Source organism: Bubalus kerabau, chromosome 15, assembly GCF_029407905.1.
Source record: "Bubalus kerabau isolate K-KA32 ecotype Philippines breed swamp buffalo chromosome 15, PCC_UOA_SB_1v2, whole genome shotgun sequence".
In the NCBI taxonomy this organism is placed as follows: Eukaryota; Metazoa; Chordata; class Mammalia; order Artiodactyla; family Bovidae; genus Bubalus; species Bubalus kerabau.
The window spans coordinates 6,602,029-6,624,801 of NC_073638.1; the positions used below are offsets into that span (position 1 = coordinate 6,602,029).

General features: G+C 38.6%; 1 protein-coding gene across 12 annotated transcripts in view; it reads right to left on the reverse strand.

Moving 5' to 3' along the window:
* The window catches only part of YAP1 (Yes1 associated transcriptional regulator), a 135,845-nt gene that overhangs the window by 109,202 nt on the left and 3,870 nt on the right, over positions 1 to 22,773 (reverse strand). The window lies entirely within an intron of this gene.

Genomic DNA, 22,773 nt, shown 5'->3' on the forward strand with positions numbered 1-22,773 from the left:
GTAAGGCTTGCTGTGTTTTGATTTTGAACAGTTCAAACTAATACGGTCAACATTTTACAGATATTTCAAGATGAACCTATTTACTTACGCTTCCTAATAATCTTTCTCTACCTTCAATTTTTTTTTTCCCTCAGTTCAACGTTTATAGTTTCTAGGGCTTAACTTTCCAAGGATGCAGACTTCGATGATACACTTATTACATTTCTTTTCAAGTTGGTTACATGTAACATAAAAATGGCCACTTCTCTCCACATCTGAAGACAACCTCTGTGGTCCCAGCAGAGAAAGGCCTTAGGCAGCAGTGGTATTTCCGGTATTCTAGAACTCCATCCCAAACCCTGAAGAAATTATTCCCATTTTCCTTCTCCTCCTCCCTACAAAGAAATACCTGCCTGTCCACTGAAAAGGCATTCAAAACTAACATGTGTATCTGTGATTCTGACCAAGTATAGGAAAACACCATAAGCACTGAATCGAACTCCAATCATTAAGCAGAGAACTTCTATTCTTAGGGAACAGCAGGGTTTGGTTCGGTTGGCAACACTCCTGGCCTCTGGATCAAGAGGTCACAGTCTCACGTTTCAAGTAAAAACTCCAGTTTACAATTCTTACAAACACTCCTGCAGAATAATTCAAGAGGCATTAAATGACAGTTCCATCAAAAGCCAAGTACCCAGTAAAATTTCAAATCTAGAAATATGGAAATAAATTGCACAAACTAATCCTTTTAAGCAAAAGACTGTGACTTAAAAATGGTAGAAAGGCAGAGGGAGAAGAAGAGGGAGTGTGAGTGTGTGTGTATTTTGGCTAAAGGCAGGCTAAATGAATTATATTTCATAACTTATATCGACACTTGCCTTTAACACTGCCCTGTTCCAAAACAGGTAGGGCAAAATCTGCAATAAAGATTTTATTAAAAGTAAGCTTCTGGTCTTTAAATATTTCCTATAAATAATTTATATTTATACTACAGTGATGGGCTAAAAATATAAAAAAAAAGTTCTGCAAAAATGAAAGGCTGCATCAAGTGATTTCATGTAGACAATCCACAAGCACACAACTCAGACACGGTGGCACCAAGTGATTAACAGCCCTTTACAAAAATAGATAAATAATGTTGCAATACAGGAGCTCTCATTTGAAACACTAGAATGTATTCCTGAAAGCAGAAACTTATTCTGTACTTTAAAAATAGGCATCCCACGAAAATCAATAAGACTTACTTAAAATTCACACACCAGGTGTCCTAAAGATTAGAGGTCCTAATATGCTACAAGGTAAATTTCCTAAATAAAACTTTTTTCCCTACTTAAAATTACTTACTCCCAGGGAAATAATTCAGCCTTACAATAAAAACTATGCAACCTGAACTGACTTTGTACATAGTTGGGAAAAAATTATGTGTGTGAGTTGTAAATAGTCTTTTTATAATGTCATGAATTTTCAGTTTTCATTTAAAACCGGTTTGTCTGGTATTATTATTTTCAGCATTCAAACAGCTTTTAGTTATGAATTTTTTCTTTAAAAATTAAAAAAAAAAAATTTTGGGGGGGGCCACATCTTAATCCTCTAGCCAGGGATCGAACCCTTGCCCCCTGCAGTGGAAGCATGGAGTGTTAGCCAATGGACCACTGGGAAAGTCCCTAGTTATGAACTCTTATCACAGGTCTAGAGCCAGAAGGCATCCATGAGGGCATCCTGCCTCTTCTCACGTTGGACTGCCAATGCTCCAGTGCCCTCTATCACACACCTGCTTGCTCTTTAAACATCTTTATAACGAAGGCCACTTTACCTTAACCAGGTACTATAAGAAAAATCATTCCTATTGCTTAATATTCCTAGAATTGGGAAATTCCAACTAGGACAATTCCATTAAGAAAGTTATACTAGGACTTCCCTGGTGGCTCCGTGGGCAGGAATCTGCCCGCCAACACAGCGGACACGGGTTCAATCCCTTGTCCGGGAAGATTTCACATGCCGCGAGGCAACTCAGTTCATGCGCCACAACTCCGGAGCCTAGTGCAGCAACTGGGGAAGCCCACAGGCCGAGGGCCGCTCGTGCAGCTGCTGAAGCCGGAGCGCCTCGAGCCTGCGCTCCCAACCAGAAAGCACTGCTCTCAACAAGAGGGGCCTCCGCTCGCCATCAGAGGGAGCCTGCAAGCAGCACTAAGACCCAGGGCGACCAACGACAAAAATTAATCAGAAAAAAGAAAGTTGTAATCAATGAGTGGCAATTTGAATTTGCTGTTTTCACAGTTATGTGAAGGCAGAGCAGCATGACGCTAAATCAAATCCTCATTAAATTCTAATCCAGTGGGTAAGTACTAACAAGTAATTCGCTGAACTAAAACACAGAAAGCAAGGTGCTCTGGGTAACCTCTTCTTCCTTAGCGTCTACACTATGTAGCCTGCTCTTAGCAATACACAAAGCCAGGTAACAAAAGACAACATTGATATAGTCCTTTACAGTTTATGAAATAGTCTTGCATACATTACCACAAATGTATAAAACAGTAAAGGGACCTTAAATCAGCAGTAGCTGGGCGGGAGGCACGCCAGCTGACCTCCACACGTGTCAAACGAAGATCCCTTCATTCCACAGCTTGATCCATTTAATGACACCAGAGTACAGCCTCCCGCGGAATCCTGAGGGCTGGTTCCAGAACCCCCTCAGACACCAAAATCCGAGGGTGCTCAAGTCCCTCATTTAAAATGGCGTCCTATTCACATATAACCTCCACACATCCTCCTGTATCTTTAAATCCTTTCTAGATTACTTATTAATAACAAACACAATGTAAATGCTATGTAAATAGTTGCTGATGCATGGAAAATTCAAGTTTTGATTTTTGTAACTTTCTGGAAAACTTTTTTTCCTGAAAATTTTCATTCCTTGAATGGTGGAACCCATGGATATGAAGGGTCAACTGTATGTACAGAAGCATATGTTCAGTCTTAAGTCCTTTCAATTAATTCAACAACTTCTAAGTAAAATCATATCAGAATTACTCTGGAAGCTTTTGAAAGAGTAGATAATTCAGCCTTACTGGTATCATTTAAGGAACCTGGTAAAGAAATTAAAACATCCTAGTTTAATCCAACAAGTGTTTACTGATCACCAAATGAGTATACAATTACTAAATGAAACTCTACAATAAATACAGTGTAGATTCAGCTCAAAGTGAAGCGAAGTGAACTCGCTCAGTCATGTCCGACTCTTTGCGACCCCATGGATTGTAGCCTACCAGGCTCCTCAATCCAAGGAATTCTCCAGGCAAGAATACTCAGTCTACCAAAAAAAAAAAAAAAAACAAACTTACAGGACAAAAACAAAGTTTATAATTGTAAAGAGATTTAATAGGAAGAGCTCACGCTATGAATGACACAGCCCAGGATAGGTGAATCTGTAGAAGTTACTTCACCTCTTCAAGGCAGAGGGGCCCAATCTATATAATGGGAAATACCTACAGGACTATGGAGAGGACTAAATAAGACAGTATGGTAAGCATTCATGGTTAAGTATCCACACAGCAGTATTCAAGGCATGGTTACTCTAACTTTAAAGCAGTAGTATATAAAATAATTCTGCATATTCAAAAGCAAGTTTCTTTAAATGTTTTTCTTTGAAATTAAATATAAATCACTATCTGACTCACAAAATACCAACATTCTTCCATACACTGGAATGAATAAAGCAATGTAAATAATCATCAGCAATTTGCACTACCACTGAAAATGGGCTAAAAAAAAATTCTAAGTTGTATCTGACAATCAAAACAGTCCAAAGTTACAGCTACTATAAAGACCAGACGCTGCACATACGGAAGGTGTCTGGGACTGCGATGCAGCGGCTCTGACAGATAAAGTGCTCTTCTTCAGAAGGCTGAAGAAGCCTTTTGTGGGGCTCTCGGGGACAGTGACTGCCTTTAGTTTCTGTGCCAACAGAGGAGCTACAGATGCGAGAGAGCTCCAAGTCTGAATCTCAAGTTGCTTCTTTCCAATATTTATTTACAGCTTAATAGATAATAAACAATTAGTGATATGTTAGTATTTTCTCAAACAAAATATTTCTTAAAATCAGCCTGGCGTGCTGCAGTCCATCGGGTCGCAGAGTCAGACACGACCGAGCGAGCAACTGAACTCAAGTCTTGGTAAAACCACACCCCAGAACTAATCACTGATTCTTTATCTATATGTATAGCCAGCCTCTCTTTTCGAACTCTTTCATCTCTAACTATCAATTTCATCTTAAATTTCTACCTATATTCCTAGTGTCACTGTTAGAGCTCTTTTACTTTTCATTTTCCTTTACACTTAAGTCACAATAAGAAAAATCCCTCCTTTGGACATTAGTAATCCCCCTTCTATTGCCAACATTGCTAAGAGATTTTGCTTAATGGTGGTATTTACACATTAAACTTAGTATTCTTTGTGTAAAATGTAAAGCACTGCAAATACAACATCACATCAAAAAGTTATTTTGATACTTATATATAGACTTGGAATTCACGTGAATTTTTTTCATTGATTTTCACAGCATTTCAGAGCTAGCAAAGTTCTTAGAAATCATATATTCTAATCCACTAATTTCACAGATGGGGAAATCAAGGTTCCCAAGTAAGCAATCAGCCAGTCAGACATATTACTAAACATTTATTAAATGCCAGACGCTATGGTAAGTGCCAAAGACGTAATGGTGAACTGAATGTGGGCTTTGTAATAGCCAATGGAGAAGACAAGCAACAGGTAACTCAAGTTCAAGTAAGAAGGAAATTTTTTCTTACTAGATACAGAATTTTACTAAAATCACATAATGTCAAGTTACAAAACCACTCACAAATTAAGCAGAATCAACAAAAGGACTCAACATTCAGTAAAGAATAAAATCCTCTTCCATCGAATCCTGTTCTTCCTTTAAATACAACCAAAAACCAAACTCTTGCCTAAATCTCTGATGACTTGGCACAATGATCTTGTTCTTTTCCAGGTTACTACCTAAGACTGACTGCATTGCTTAGCAGTCAACTGGACATATTCTTGGACCATTTCTATTTCACATACCTTGACTACTAACTGAGAAAGGGATCACAAGGTTCTTAATGTTTTACACCTCGGGCAAGCACGGCGCTAACGCTTTCTGAAGACATCAAAACAGACGAACATAACTCAGTGCCTCCATAATGACTGAGAACAACACTTAGAAACAACTCTCAACACTTTTTTGGTGAGAAATTATTATGTGGTGGCACTGTACTAGGTGCAGGGAGATATGATATCAACAGCTTTCAAGTGAAAATGTACTCCTGATGTAGAAATGTTCATGACAGGCTCGAAGCGGGAACTTCAAGGCAGACTTGAGGCTAGAAAAAATCCAAGAAGACAATCCAGGGGAATTAACATTTGAGCTGCATCTTGAAGGAATCTGTATTTCATTTAAACAGTTCCCTGATGAAGGGTAGGGATCTGAGGGTGAAGAAAGCTACCATTTAATAAAATACAGAAATGTCCTAAATCTCAGCTTAGGTCACAGAACTAGGAAGTTTCCTTCAATTATAACTGCCACAATTAAGAAACTCACTATTTCACTCAATCAAACTGTGAAATTTAAGAGGATTATTCAGGGATTTGTTGTTTGGGTGCCACTCTTTCAAAAAACTCTATTTATTTTTGGCTGTGTTGGGTCTTAGCTGCTGCACACAGGCTTTCTCTAGCTGCAGCGACCAGGAGCTCCTCTTCGGGGCAGTGTACAAGCTTCTGGCTGAGCTGGCTTCCTCTGCTGCGGGCACAGGTGTTAGGCTCTGCAGCTGTGGCTTGCTGGCCCTAGAGCACACAGGCTTCAGTAGTGGCAGGGCATGGGCTTAGTTACTCATGGAACCTTCCTGGACCAGGGATGGAACCTGTGACCCCCACACTGGTTGGCAGATTCTTATCCACTGTACCACCATGGGAGTCCAAGGGCGCCTCTTTGGAAAGGCCTAGTAACTTGGGGGTCAGCCTATAAGGATACTCTTCTCTTTTTCCTTTTAGTCTATGCTGTTGACTATCATGAGGTTTTTTTTGTGGGGGTGGGGGGGCGGTGAGGGGAATTATAGAGACACAGTAAGTTAGGAAATAACTCACCTTTTACAGATAATGTTCATGACTAGAAAATCACTTCAAATATCCTAGATTATTACAGTTCCAAATGCACTTTCAAAGAATTTGAATTAAAAGCACATTTCAATTCTTATAACATAATTCCCAATTGTATCAATTGATGCTTTCCTAAAATTAAAATTGTAGGTATGCCTAAAAACCACTTTTCTCAATCCTTTAAAATTTCCCTGAAATTGAATCCAGAACAGTGGAGAAAACAGATTTTATTTTTTTAGGATGGAGAAAATCATTGATTAATGCCCCAGTTTTTTAGGACAACAGACTATAACATAGAAGCTACTAAGTTTTAAAAGTTTGACACCAAAGAGTCGGAAGTTTGTCAAATTCACATATAGGAACTGTCCTATTTAAAATAAAATGGCTACTAATTTTACCGAGTGGACTGAAGATCCCTGGTTTTCAATTAATCATTTGTTGTAATTAACAATTCCTAACCACATTCACCGGAGAAGGCGATGGCACCCCACTCCAGTACTCTTGCCTGGAAAATCCTATGGACGGAGGAGCCTGGTGGGCCGCAGTCCATGGGGTCGCTAAGAGTCGGACACGACTGAGCGACTCCCCTTTCACTTTTCACTTTCATGCATTGGAGAAGGAAATGGCAACCCACTCCAGTGTTCTTGCCTGGAGAATCCCAGGGACGGGGGAGCCTGGTGGGCTGCCGTCTATGGGGTCGCACAGAGTCAGACACGACTGAAGCGACTTAGCAGCAGCAACCACAATCACATAACCCAATTTCATCCCTTGATGACAAAAAAAAAAAAAAAAAAAACTACAAATGAGACCATTTTCTTTCCTAACACTATTTAAAAAAGAAAAACTCTATAGAGAAATGATGTTTCCATAGGTAGAAAACAAAGTAATTTAAACTTTGAAAATCAAACTCCTCCCAATCACGGACTCCGATCTAAAGGACATACATGTTAAGCTGCAATTCCTGTGACAGACAACTCCTGTCATCTGTTTTTGTGAGCTTAAGCAAAACTGCTGGACAAGTTCTGCATTTGATAAGGTGACCTGATTTTAACTAACTAAAAGGGAGTTGGGGTGGGGTGGGGGGGTGGCAGTGGAGGGAATCACTGTTCTTGCTGAACTATTCCCTGAAAACTTAAAAGCTAGCTTCTATTCTATACCCACTTAATAATCTAACTGTTTGGAATGCCTGAAACCTTCCTGCTCTTTAAAAAGTAACGACTGACAGGAACTGAAGAGGGCAAATTCTGCAGAGCAGGGTTACTGAGCTCCTACCCCACACAGGCTGCAGGGTGGGGGCCTCAGTGACTGCGGGCGTGTAATCACTGACTTGCTCAGCAACTTTGCTGTAATGGCTTCAAATTGCAGGCCTGAGGAAATGCTCCATAAATAGCAGCTCTTTTTTCTTGTAAAGCCTCTTCGTAGACCCAACAGAACTGCACTACCAAAAATGGAGGAGTCACCATGGACCTTTAAAAAAAAAAAAAAAAAAGGTCAAGAGAACAAGGAGGAATATCCTGCTAACCAGGTTACTCATTTTGGGGGAATGAATCACAGTACTGAAATCTGACCCACTGTTTGCATTCAACTTTTAGGTAACAAAAATTACAAGGGATTAAGTCAGTTTTTGTAATCATGCAATTTCATGAAAAGGAAAAAGAACTGTTGTTTTTATAGGCCTTTAGAAAAAGGGATGTATACTAAGTTTGAAATTAAATGTTTGACAATGTCTTCTTATGGAGCAGGGCGCCTTCGGTGTCCATTCATAAGCCACCTGCAAGCCAAGACATGTGGTGTGGTCACAGAATACACTCTGGGGAAGCAGGAACCACATATATACCAAGGCTCTAAGGTCACCGTTAGCACTCACTCCTCCTGCACTCCTTATGTTCGTGTGTATTTATATATATGCATGTAACTTGATCATTCAGATAACTTACTGTAAATTAACAAAAACTCACTGAACAGCCACTTTAAGTCGAATATATTTGCAGTAACAGTGAAGATTTTTCTTAGCTGAATTCAGGCAGGGAAAGAAAGCAGCAATGCATTTAAATCAAACACAGATAGGGACTAAGAAATTCAGGTTCCATGTCACTCCAGTTTTCCACGTGAGTTCATGCCTAAGTTAATCTACAACAAATAAGGCAGTTTTTAAAAACAAAATACGAGAGTCAAATTTTACAGGACAGGTACCATTAGTTGTCAATTAGAATTCATGGTTTTAAACATAAATGATGACTTGCAATCAAAAAGCCCGTATTCTAACTTACTAAATGGTTCAGAAACAACCTAATCGGATAGCACCTCAATTCAGATTACATTATTCACCAACAATTAGCCTTTACATTTTAACAGTATAAACTGGTTTCCTGTGACATTATGCTTTACCCTGAGTTTTTTAGGCCTCAGGTGAAATTCAACTATCCTGAACATTACTTTTAAAAAACTTCCATCCAAGTATGGAAGGCTGAAAAACATGGCCATAATATTTTGCAGTTCCTCCCAGGAACAAAGAGTCTACTTTTCAAACCTTTCAATCTGAGCTGACAGAATGCAGTAACAAGTGACATTATGGAACAGCCTCAGAAGGCTTTGCAGTGTCTGTCTTTATCCCCCAGAAGGCTCCCACCAACGCGGAAGAAGACCTCTGTGCCCCACCTGGCAGCCACCTACAAGCCAGGAGAACAAGCCTCAGGATGCTAAGACTCCAGAGCTGTGAGAAACACTAGGTGGTAGTTTAGGCCACCCAATCCATGTTGCTTTTGTTGTTTCTGTTATGGTAGCCCAGTTTGGTAAGTCAACCAGTAAGAGCAAATAACCTCCATGTGGCTTGCTACAAAACAGCTGGAAGTCTTCATGACCTAATGTGCTGCTATCGGCCATAAGCATGTCTTAATTACCAGCATTCCTGAAACTCCTAACTTCCGTCCAAAACCATGTTAATGAGTTTAGTGTAAAAAGAATTTTGACTGCTCTGTGTCCCACAAAAGTTTTATTAGTAAATTTAAATCTGATTGTTTTAACTGTTACTGGGTGTTTTAACAGTAACTTATAATGGTGATAGGCAGAATATTAGATTTGTTTTACAATTTATTTTAATAGAGTTGATTAATAAATATGCACTCAAATGTTTATTTGGTGTTGGTAATGTAAAATAGACTCTAAACTACCTGATTTTGCTTGTCTATCACTCTAAAGTTTAAAGAATTCTTTAAATCTCTGAAAGAAAACAGTTCTGTTATTAGCAGCTTTCCTACCAACTTTAAAATGTAAAGATTGTAACTTTTTAACAGCATATTTTATTAGTAATTCAATTTGTCCAACAATAATATCAATGAATGAAAGGGCTTACATTCATTTTGTAAAATTATAATAAAGTTTACTTGGTAAATAAACATCAAGCTAAACTTAAAACAGTACCAGAAAGTTGAAAACAATCCCTTTTAACTAGCATTTCCTACAAATAATAGTTAAAAAGTAGCCAAAAAACAAAAAAACTTAAATAGCCTGTAACACTAAGACTTAAAAAAACACATATAGGATACAAATGCATTTGACAATATTCATGAAATGGATGGTCTGTAATAGATAGTCTTCACTTGTAAAACTGTTTTTTTTCCCCCAAGCAGTGAATAAAACCATGCTACTTAGTGGTTTTTCAAGTGTTTTGCTATAAGAATTGTTTTTTTTTTTTTAATGCCCAAGGTCAGAGTGCAGATGTAACCACAATTAATAGCTTCCTTTTGATGAAGGGAGGAATCTCTTAAGATGCAAATAGAATTCAGGATGGGCAGGGCAAGCTCTTTGGCTGTTACCAGAAAATCTCTTTGCAGTTGTCTTAGTCTCCCCACTTCCTATGCCCCCACATTCAATGAATTGAAAATACTAATTGTACAAGCTTCCCTGGTGGCTCAGATGGTAAAGAATCCGCCTGCAATGTGGAAGACCTGGGTTCGATCCCTGGGTTGGGAAGATTCCCTGGAGGAGGAAATGGCAACCCACTCCAGTATTCTTGCCTGGGGAATCCCACGGACAGAGGAGCCTGGTGGGCTGCAGACCACGGGGTTGCAGAGTTGGATGGGACTGAGCAGAGCAGAGCCTGTGTAGCTTGAACACTGTCTCTTCAAAGTCCCACTGCCATCACCTCATTCATTTTCCCCTGAACTCTCATAGTACTCTACTCACCGTATGTAATGCTTTAACAACATAATTTCATTTCTTATTCATTTAGTTCTAAAGCAGTCATATATTCCCTGTCCATGGAACCCTAGATTATTCATTTATAACCCCAAATAAGTGTCTTTCTTTAATAGTTCTAGCTATTAGAGTTTAAGAATAATCTCAAATTTATAAACTTTAGAATACACAAGTAAGTACTCTTAGCATCTTTTTAGCATGGAATTAATAACAATAACTAAGTAGGGGCTACAGGCATTAATCAGGGTGACTATCAACCAATGGACTGAAATAAATCAGCAGCCTAAGGGACACCAGGGGATTCTCTGGTGGCTCAGTGGTAAAGAATCTACCTGCCAATGCAGGAGATGAGGGTGGGGAAGACCCACTGGAGAAGGAAATGGCAACCCACTCCAGGATCCTTGCTGGGAGAATCCCATGGACAGAGAAGCCTGGTGGGCTACAGTCCATGGGGTAGCAAAAGAGCTGGACATGACAGCCACTAAATAACAACAAAGGGACATCATCCACCAATAAACACATCAAGAGCTACACACAACGTGCCGAACAAAGATCTATCTTCACTGAGTCCATGATGACCTAGCCTCCACAGCTTCTCTCACTGAGAGATAATTAGCAACGAAAAGGCAAACCTGCAATAAATGTGTCCTGAGGCCTGTCTGGTCTATCAAGACTGATATATCATTAATTTTGCCCCAACTCCACAGAGGGGATCCCAGCAAACCCTTAAAACAATGCCTTCTACATAAAACCAAGAGGTAAGGACCTATGAAATGAAGAGACCACTAAGCACATGTAGTGAATCCAAATAAGGTAATTAAGAAGAGGAGAGTGAAAGAAATCATAGACATATCAATGCAAGTGATCCAACATGCACCATCCAAAACCAAGTGGGTCTTTTTTAAGAAAAATCACCCTGTATTTGAGGGAGAAGAGGGAGCTGTGCAAATCCCTATCTGTAGTGACGGGCACTAACTGAAAACCGAAAAACAGACGGGGATATGGGGGACAGTTATCTTCAAGCACAGAGGACAACGATACTAACTTTATCTATCACTGTGCAGAAACAGCGATTACTGCGTGACCCATAAGAAGAGATTTGTACCAGTCCTAACAGGAAAGTCTGCATACCCCTACAACTGGGAGGGGTCAACAGTGATCTATTACATCAGCTGGCGACCATCCAGACTACACAATTTCGGAAATATAACCTGTATCAGTCTGAACATGTGTAGAGGAAAAACAGAAACATCTGTATCTTGGCCAACTCTTCCCCAGAGTTATTTTTTTTGTTTGTTTTTAAAATGAAAAAAAAAAAAAAAAGTTATCCAGGAAAGCTGGGTAAGTTTTAACTGTGACCCTATCACTGGTAACGATTAGTTCCAGGCATTCTCAGAAAGCTGATTTAGCTCATTTCTAACATTAGTACTTTTGTCATTTTAACACACCACCTTACATATTTAACTAAGATGTATTGATTCTGTTCCATTCCTCTACCCCATTCAATATTTTAATACCTTTTACTACCCCAAAGTATCCACCTTTTCAGTATCATTTAGCACTCTTCTCTAATGCTAGCGTGTTCTGGTCTGGTTTTGCGTTGGTCACGTAAGGTTTTATGCAGTTTTTAAAAGGTTTGCTTCTTCTTTTTCTCTTACGAATTCCCAACTTTTTAAACTACTCAAGGAAGAGACTGCTGAAAAAGTGGATCTGAAGAAATTCAACTTGCTACCAACAAAGGGTCCTAACACATCTCTGTTACTACCTAAGGTGAATCCATTTTAACCTAAACCCAGTTTTCATAAAATTCTAACTTTTTACACATCCATGGCTTTTTTATATGTAAACAATACTCTCTTAATATCACTGTATGACATCTACAATGGCCTGTCGAAGGCAGCACAGGTCACTTTTCCGAGCCATCAAGAGAGCACTTGTTAGAGAGCAACCAGCTAAACTGAGGTGGGGTCACGCTGCGTGCTTCTGGGGACTAGCCCACACAAGGACACTAGTAACTGTTTAATGACTTTAGACATGCATACACGTTTTCTTTAACATCTATGTTGATAAAAACCAGGTGAAAGGAAAAGAATGAAAGAAAATATATTTGCTGATTTCATAAGGCTATTTTACTTTTAAGCCCTACTTTTTAAAGCGGTGGATACTAGACAGAAAACTTGAAAATGACATGAAAAACAGGATCAGCTCCATTATTATATGTACAGATAGGAATTAAGTCTCCAGGCTCCGTGCCCCTTCACACTTTTCAGGATCCAAATCCTCTGAACAAACTGATACACTGCCTAAAGCCAACGTCCCTGCTATCAGAGCACACAGTTCCTGCCTTTAGCGAAATCTAATATGATGACTGAAAGCAGCAAAATCGTGCTTAAAGAGACCAAAGACACTGAATTAATCACTTGCCTGGTAAAAGCACTTATTTAAGTACTGATTTAAAAGCTATCCTGTAATATTTAAGTCAAATCATATGAATTTGTCAGTGGTTACTGTTTGGAGCTTAGAAAACTGGCAACTTTATATAGTCAACTTAATAACTGCAAAATTGAAATCACAAAAATTAAGCCTATATTCAACTTTTTAAAACCTACTGCACACACTCCCTTCCCTGGTCTAGGCAGAAAATGCGAAATTTATGTTCCAGAGAAGTGGACTTAGAGGGTCTGGATTCACGTACCTGGCACAGCCAAGAGCAAGGATGAAGCCCCACACTTTCACCCCCAAACACTAGCTGCCAGTCTTAACATGCATTCCACGGCCAGAGCTCTAGCGAGGGGGCTGGCAGATTTTATCTGGAGAAACTGGCCACTACAAGAGAGCTACTGACATTTAAGGCTTCCCACAACTTCAGGGCCTGGTTGGTTCCTGTTACATCACTCTCCAGTGAAGCCCACTTAAGACACCGAAAGCAGAAGAAAATTTAAGAAGAAACACCCACTGTAGTGTCCTTAAAGAGCTATGGCATTACTACATCCATGAAATAAGAACAGTATGCTATTAAAAAATAACAAAGGAACAATGAGCTCAGAAAAGAGTCCCTGGAAATTAAGCATGATAAATATCTTTCTGCTAAGTCGTTTCAGTCGTGTCCGACTCTGTGCGACCCCATAGACGGCAGCCCACCAGGCCCTGCAGTCCCTGGAATTCTCTAGGCAAGAACACTGGAGTGGGTTGCCATTTCCTCCTCCAGTGTATGAAAGTGAAAAGTAAAAGTGAAGTCGCTCAGTCGTGTCCGACTCTTAGCGACCCCATGGACTGCAGCCTACCAGGCTCCTCCGTCCATGGGATTTTCCAGGCAAGAATACTGGAGTGGAATATCTTTCTGGAAAAACAAAAAAACAATTGTAAGTTGAGTTGAAAGAATCTCCCAGAAAGCGTAACAAAAGGCTAAGAGAAGGAAAAATAGGAAGGAAAGGTTAAGAAAATTCAAGAGCTATTCTGACTGGCAGGAATTCCAAAAACAGAGAAGACATGAAAAAGACTGGAAGAAATTATCCAGGAAATAATAAAAGACCCCAGGAGTAAAGTACAGGGAAACTACACTGCAAAATTTTGAAGGGCACCATTCACACTGAGGATTGAGTTTCCAAACAACACGATTTTTACAATGAATTTTTAAAGTGCATGCCAAAGCATACTATGAAATTCAAGATGTCCCCCACCAACCAAAACTAAAGGGGGGAATAAACCTAAATTCACCACAGAAAGCAAACAGGGTTTAACTGTTCAATAAGAAGATAGCACAAAATGGAGTATTACCTTCTAAACTCTAATGGAAAATAGCTTGAGTTCTACAACCAAACTGCCATCAGATAAAGATACTTTTAGACATCAGATCAGATCAGATCAGTCGCTCAGTCGTGTCTGACTCTTTGCGACCCCATGAATCGCAGCACGCCAGGCCTCCCTGTCCATCACCAACTCCCGGAGTTCACTGAGACTCACATCCATCGAGTCAGTGATGCCATCCACACATCTCATCCTCTGTCGTCCCCTTCTCCTCCTGCCCCCAATCCCTCCCAGCATCAGAGTCTTTTCTAATGAGTCAACTCTTCACATGAGGTGGCCAAAGTACTGGAGTTTCAGCTTTAGCATCATTCCTTCCAAAGAAATCCCAGGGCTGATCTCCTTCAGAATGGACTGGTTGGATCTCCCTGCAGTCCAAGGGACTCTCAAGAGTCTTCTCCAACACCACAGTTCAAAAGCATCAATTCTTCGGTGCTCAGCCTTCTTCACAGTCCAACTCTCACATCCATACATGACCACAGGAAAAACCACAGCCCTGACTAGACGAACCTTTGTTGGCAAAGTAATGTCTCTGCTTTTCAATATGCTGTCTAGGTTGGTCATAACTTTCCTTCCAAGGAGTAAGCATCTTTTATTTCATGGCTGCAGTCACCATCTGTAGTGATTTTGGAGCCCAGAAAAATAAAGTCTGACACTGTTTCCCCACCTATTTCCCATGAAGTGGTGGGACCGGATGCCGTGATCTTCGTTTTCTGAATGTTGAGCTTTAAGTTCAACATTTTCACTCTCCACTTTCACTTTCATCAAGAGGTTTTTTAGTTCCTCTTCACCTTCTGCCATAAGGGTGGTGTCATCTGCATATCTGAAGTTATTGATATTTCTCCCGGCAATCTTGATTCCAGCTTGCGTTTCTTCCAGCCCAGCGTTTCTCATGATGTACTCTGCATAGAAGTTAAATAAACAGGGTGACAATATACAGCCTTGATGAACTCCTTTTCCTATTTGGAACCAGTCTGTTGTTTCATGTCCAGTTCTAACTGTTGCTTCCTGACCTGCATACACATTTCTCAAGAGGCAGATCAGGTGGTCTGGTATTCCCATCTCTTTCAGAATTTTCCACAGTTTATTGTGATCCACACAGTCAAGGGCTTTGGCATTGTCAATAAAGCAGAAATAGATGTTTTTCTGGAACTCTCTTGCTTTTTCCATGATCCAGCGGATGTTGGCAATTTGATCTCTGGTTCCTCTGCCTTTTCTAAAACCAGCTTGAACATCAGGAAGTTCACGGTTCACATATTGCTGAAGCCTGGCTTGGAGAATTTTGAGCATTACTTTACTAGCGTGTGAGATGAGTGCAATTGTGCGGTAGTTGGAGCATTCTTTGGCATTGCCTTTCTTTGGGATTGAAATGAAAACTGACCTTTTCCAGTCCTGTGGCCACTGCTGAGTTTTCCAAATTTGCTGGCATACTGAGTGCAGCACTTTCACAGCATCATCTTTCAGGATTTGGAATAGCTCAACTGGAATTCCATCACTATACTAGCTTTGTTCGTAGTGATGCTTTCTATGATTATACAGTGGAAGTGAGAAATAGATTTAAGGGCCTAGATCTGATAGAGTGCCTGATGACTATGGAATGAGGTTCGTGACACTGTATAGGAGACAGGGATCAAGACCATTCCCATAGAAAAGAAATGCAAAAAAGCAAAATGGCCGTCTGGGGAGGCCTTACAAATAGCTGTGAAAAGAAGAGAAGTGAAAAGCAAAGGAGAAAAGGAAAGATATAAACATCTGAATGCAGAGTTCCAAAGAACAGCAAGAAGAGATAAGAAAGCCTTCTTCAGCGATCAATGCAAAGAAATAGAGGAAAACAACAGAATGGGAAAGACTAGGGATCTCTTCAAGAAAATCAGAGATACCAAAGGAACATTTCATGCAAAGATGAGCTCGATAAAGGACAGAAATGGTATAGACCTAACAGAAGCAGAAGATATTAAGAGGAGATGGCAAGAATACACAGAAGAACTGTACAAAAAAAAGATCTTCACGACCCAGATAATCACGATGGTGTGATCACTTTTAGACATAAAAGATCTCAAGTTAGCTACCTACAACCTTTTTCTCAGCAAATGCCTGAGAAAGTTCATCTCTAAGAGTGAGTAAATTAAGAAAGAGAAAAATAGTAAACAGGGTATCAAACCAAGAAGAGTGATACAGGAACTTGCCAGGCTGAGAGTGAAGCAAAGTCCCAGTAAGATGACTCTGAAGCAAGCTGAAAGCAACCCATCTAGTGCAGGGCAGGAAGACAAAAGGTTCAGGGATGTCCCCAAGGGGCCAAAAGAGCAACAGGAATACAAATGAGAAAAATGAGACACTTAACAATTCCAAGAGAATATCCAAGTTGTTCAGAAAATCACATTACATTATACAACTCGGCTGTACACAAACCCTAGAGTCTTAACAATACTAGTAAGAATACTAGCAAAATAGTTTTAGCAATTATAGTGGCAAGGTAAAGGAAAGGGGAATTTTAGAGGGTGCAGAAAAAATTGTAAATGGTAGTATAGCATATTTTATAAATACATAATTTTTTAAAAGGGGGAAAATCTCAGAAGAACTGGAAGTGTTTGCCTCTGGAGAATGTAAGTCAGAGATAAAGAAAAGTTCTGTTAAAACTGCTCTTTTCTTTATGACCCTTATAGCAGCAAGGGATTTTCTCAATCTATGTATATGTTACTCCCCTAAAATTAAATTTCAAAATATATATTTACAGATGATTCTATATAAACATGAATGAATCTTCAATCACCTTTCTCTGGCAGAAATCTAGTGCTTCCTAACATTATTCTTTCCTGAATTTTCCAATTCTCTCTAATGAACATGTGTTACTTTCATAATTTAAAAAATACACTTTCATTAAAAGTCCACAAAATCAGATACATGGGAGAAGAAGCAAAGGAAGGAAGGACAGTTTTATAAATATAAAACAAAGGAACCCCACATTCATGATTCTACAGAAAAAAAAAAAAAAAATCCACCTCTTACCCCTACCTCCTAGATGACAGGATTTACTAAGTTCTTTCCTCAAACCTTACTTCATAGTATAGTCACCTCAGGATATGTGAGAAGTTAAAATTTCAGGCAACTTTCTAAATACACAATCAACTGTGTGAAGGCTCAAAGTAGCACTCTGAAGAAAGACACTTTCACTCTAAAGCCCAGATCAACTAGTCTACAGCAAGTCTTCATGCATGTATGAAAAAGCTCATTCTCTAAACCTATTTATTGGTTCAACAAAGACCTTACTTTAAGTCTCCTCACTCTAGGTTAAGTAAGAAATTGCCAGAGCAGAGAAGGAGCATCTAACAAACTGTACCCTCACCACCGTTAAAGCAAAATTTTGTTGAAAAATTTGCTAAGTCCATTGAGTAACACTATCCTGTGCAGAGAAAAAGCCCACTAAAGTGAAAATAAGTAGGTAATAGTACTAACCACAAACAAAACACTGAAAATATTTGGTAGAAGGAAACAGTAATATTTTAAATAGACAGCTCTATTCATTTTGCTAATTTCCAACACTATTCAGAGAAACATCATCTTATTACTTGATGTGTTAAAGACTGTGATTCTTCTCATGCTAAGCGCCAAATAAGGATTAAACTACCGACCACTTTTTCTTGTCAAAAATATTAAAGGGAAGGGGGAAGAAAAAGGCCATTGTGATTTATACCAAACTTCTTTTGTTTGCTTTCAGAAGGGGTCAAGCCCTGTGCAAATAGAAGTGCTTCCACGGGGCAGCAGTGTTCCCAGGGAACTTGGTGCTACAGTACTTGAGCATCCAGAACCATGAAGCAATTCTTCTTCATAAAAACAGAGATGTCCTTTTCATGGCTTGAAGTTCTGATTAATCCGCGAATCAGAAGCCCTTTTCGTAAAAACTGCATCACTTAGGAACCATAGTTATAGAATCACACAGCTCTTTAAGACTTTCTTTTATACGTGCTACTCAACTATTATTAAACTTTCAAGTCATAATTAATGGCTAAAGTATACTATCAGTTAAGGTAGCAAATTAAGTTTGAATAATCTTAACCCTTAACAATGGATTTTTAAAACAACTTCACTTTGATTTGCCCTAAGTCCAAACTTCACAAATATTTTGACCAATAGATTACATTTAAAGCTTACATCTTCCCCAAAATCTGAAGGTAAAATGAAAGTCAGAGTCATACTAGCATTACTATCTTAAGATGCTATTTTCCCAACTACAATGTATAACATACTTTTCTATATTACTAATGAGGACTGATCTCAGGGTTTCAAAAAGTTTTTAAAGTTTCAACTATTTGACTATCACCCAGGCTTTTTTCTACAGTTAACATGAAGCTTCGGGGGAGAAATACTCTAACGTTACTTTTTAAAGAAAATTTGCCTACCATCTTGCAGCTAACTGAGTTTGCTGCAATTAAACTTCTAGTTAATAAAGGTCAAGTACCTGTCTTAGTTCACACTGACAATACTCATTATTTTTAGGAAAGTAAGTTCTATGTTCTATTTATTGTCACACTCACCATCTTCCAACTGTTTTCCCCTACCACCACGTTCAACACTTTCGCCGGTGTTTTCCTGCCTAAATCTGTGGCACGGCAGGCCATTCTTCCCGGGGTGCCCACCCACTGAGCAGAAGGAAGCATTTTTCCCGAGAGCTGAGGGTGTGCTTTCATCTCTCTCCACTCAGTCTCAATCAGCGAGACAGGAGGGTAGGTTGGCCATCCCCTCAGACAGGGAAGTAACTCTGTGGGGATTTTTAAAACTAAAGTACAATTGACTTACAATATTATATTAGGGAATATTTTGTGACTGCAATTTCCACTGTTTGTGGGCTTAAACCCCCCGCTTTTCTGGGTTTTGTTTTTTTTGCAGCTTAATCAACAGTTAAGGGCAATATCACAGGCTTTTCATTTTTAAAGGGAAATCATTTGATATAGCAAGAAACCAAAGGAGCAGATTAGCCTCTCAATAAAACTGTTCCTTTTAAAAATGCCTAATATTTATTACAGTAGCAATACACATTATATGTGTTCATACTCTTCTAAGTGTTTGGGACAAGATGCAAGATCAAATTATTATAACAAGAAACAATTTAATTGATAATATGTCTCCTTAATTGATGCATGTTTGAAGTAGCTTTACTTAGGGTTAGAGGAACATTCATTTCGAAAACAAGGTAAGGGTCAAAAAAAAAAGACTCCAATCACTTACAACAATTAATAACACCTAGAAGGCAACTTCATTTAATGTTGGAATACGGGCTAATTTCTATGCTGTGGAATGTCAAAAATCTCTGAAAAGATACCTTTTAAAACTGTGAATCAAGATACTCAATATACTTGTTAATAAAATCACAGCCACAAGAAACCTTGAATCTTCAAGGTTTAAAAACAGAGTCCCATTATTTAGAAAATGATAAAAAAAACAGAAATGAAACAAAATGACCTCTTAAAAATTAGAAGATTATTAAAACAATGAAAATCTACACATTTTTAAAATCACTGGATGAGACTTCTTAAATCAAATTATAAGTTCCTATATGCTACATTTTACATAAGAAGTTCTTTGTATGTCATAACAGTTACAGAGCATCAGAGTCAATAAAACAAATTGGAGAAGTAAGAACACTCTTGTAACCAGAGATATAGAATTCTAATTCAGGAAGTTATTCAGCAGCTTATAAAGAAATAGGAAGTTGTTAACCAACTACTTGAAGAACTATTTCCTGTAGGAAAACTGTAAGACAGATGAAGAAAGCAGTAATTCTCAAAGCAATAAAAGAATTCTCTTAAAGCTCAATACACAATTTTGAAGGAATTAGTTTTAAACAGAAAACTCAGTAGAACAAATATTATACCTAATATGCAGACTAAACTTAAAATACTTCATTATCATACCAGAACCTGAGTATGTGTCACTGATAAATAGCTAGGACCATACTTCCACCTTATCACTTGCCAACCTAAGGCATGAGTCTTCTCCAGGAAATCTCACTGATGGAGGCAGGGCTTTAAAAGTCCCAACAGCTGCCTGCCTGTAATCCTTCCATGCTGCCTTGAAACAACAGGATGGGCCAACTAACTTCAAAGTCATTTATCTAATGTCACAAGACAATAATCAGTTGCTTCCAAAGTAAATGTTTCTAAGTTTTAAATTATATCATCTTGCAAATTTAGACCATTTATGGTCAGATTTCTCCATGCCAAGTGTGTATTTCAACATATTATATACTTTGTAACTTAAAATTAGGGCCAACAAGTATCTTAAAAAATGTATAGTAAGGTGCAGCTTTCACTGTTGAAATGAGTGTGAAGTCTCTAATTTAAATCTTCATTCTACATCTAGCCAGCAATAAGAATCTTCTTTAGACACAAGAGGAAAGTGCTGCTGATTGCAAAGAGAGCTTGACTTTAAAATATCAAACCCAGAATAAAAATGAACTTTGACAATTAACAACCCTGCTCCAAAAACTTCATTTATTACCTTCAACTCTAAGTCAAGGCAGATACTAATCTCATTTCCTGTGCAACATACAAAAATAAGTTGTTTAGGACAACTCACATGCCCCACGACATCATGGAAATAGCTACCAACTGGATGTGAACTAATCTTTCTATAACTCTTCTCCAACTTCCACACTGCTCATAAAGCAGATCCTTTAGAAGATACTACATTTCTAAGTCCACATCCAATTTCCACAGCCAGTGCTTAGGGGCTCTCTCTGTAATTCCTGATGTGTACCAACTAACCCATGATTTTGCTGACTTTTACTGACCGAGATCCATCCATAAGGGGACACCTTTTTATTTCTGAAGGTTTGATGCGAGCCAAATATTCCATGGAGTCAAAAATTTTCACGATTCTTATCACATAATAAACCTAATTTTACTTCCAGTGAGAATCTCTCAAAAATCTTGAAAAACATTCATGCTAATATATCTTCTTTCCAGTTTTTCTTTTCCATGGTAACCACTACCCATATGGCATAATTTTCAGATCATTTTGTCCTGGTTTACCTTCGCCAGAGGCTCACTTGAGTGGGGTGTTTGGGGTGGGGGGTGTACGTGTGTGTATCCTTTGTTAATCCACCTCTGAGAGAAACACTTTCTCAAAGAAAGCAGCACTGGAAACTTTAAAAAATAAAATACAGAACATTTCAGGTCAAAACAAAAAGATCATTAAATGTACATACATAAAAATGTAGGCAGATGTCACCTCGAAGCAATTATTACAAGATACAAAAGACGAAAAGGGGAGCATAAATGTTGCTCTTTAATCACAGACTTTCAGCTATAACATCAACCAAAGAAGAGAGGCAAGCCGGCTATTAAACTGTTTAAAAATCTCCCCAGGTCAGCATGCGACCCAGCAGGGAGAGCTTCAGAAAAGTACAGCCTTTCTTTTTCCTAACAACCTGGTTTGTTTCCACTCCTTTTCCCTTCAAGACACATCCCTCACAGCGAGCAACTCTTTCAATCATTTACTGTGGATGTCTGCTTCAGAACAAATGATCTTGCTCATGCAGATGAGTTTGCCAGACTTGTGTGTACCTTCCAGTCTCAGGCTCTTTATTGTTCTGGTTGAAACCTGACCCTCTGAAATGGATACCGGGACACCAGAAAACGATTTAAAAAAGAAAAAAGTTGCAAGAAAGGGGGGCAAAAAACTGCAGAAACTTTTCAAGATCAAACTTTTCCCTTTGCTTTTCTCCTAAATAAGCTTGTCACAAAACTGTATCTTACACTGAAAAGTTAACAACCTGCCCTGAAAGGCAGTATAAAATATTAAGATATACAACAAAACAGTATTATTATTGTATTATCTGATCTAATGAATAAATGTTACATTTGCCTTGGGAGTAGACTGTCAAAGACAGATGTCAATCAAAACTTGGAGAGTTTTAATTTTATTATCTCAACATGATTGAACAGAACTTAGCAACTTTTTGAAAATATCAATTTCAGTCTATAATTACTTATAGGAAACATTCTGTACTTATACCAAAGAAGCCAAATAAAAATATTAAAGTCTTATCTATAATTTCAAAGTGAGAGGAGACAAAATTCTACTTTGATCTTTTCAGCTTCAATGAAAATTTGCCAATTTGTTAAACACACAAAAAATAAGGCTGAGAAAAACAAATAACCCAATAGCCTTGTTTTTGTTTACCCTGAGAAGAGGGATTCTATTTTGAAGACCTGCTGGCTCAAAAGAAGTTTGCCACTGAACTGCTGCATATCAAATATGAAAATGCATATTTCTCTTTGCTTTTTGAGGGAGAAAATGATAATACACATCAAACTGCAGCTAAAGGGTCCGTCATCTCACACCTAAAATACTGTAAAATCAGACTTCCAGGGAAGTCCTACTTATTTTTATAGTTCTTTTCTACCAGTAAAATGTTTAAAAAGGTAAGTTGTGCCCTACGTACTTCATAAAACTATGCCAGCCTCCTAATTCTCACAATTTGAAATTCTTCATGGGATCCTTTCAGTTTAGAGCTAGGCTAATTAACAGGTTTGGCACAAACTCAAAATGAGAACATCCTAACTGCCACAAAAAAAAGTTTAGTAAGAGGCTATGAGCCAGGAATCCATAAAGCCTTCAAAATATTACCCAAAGAAGGTA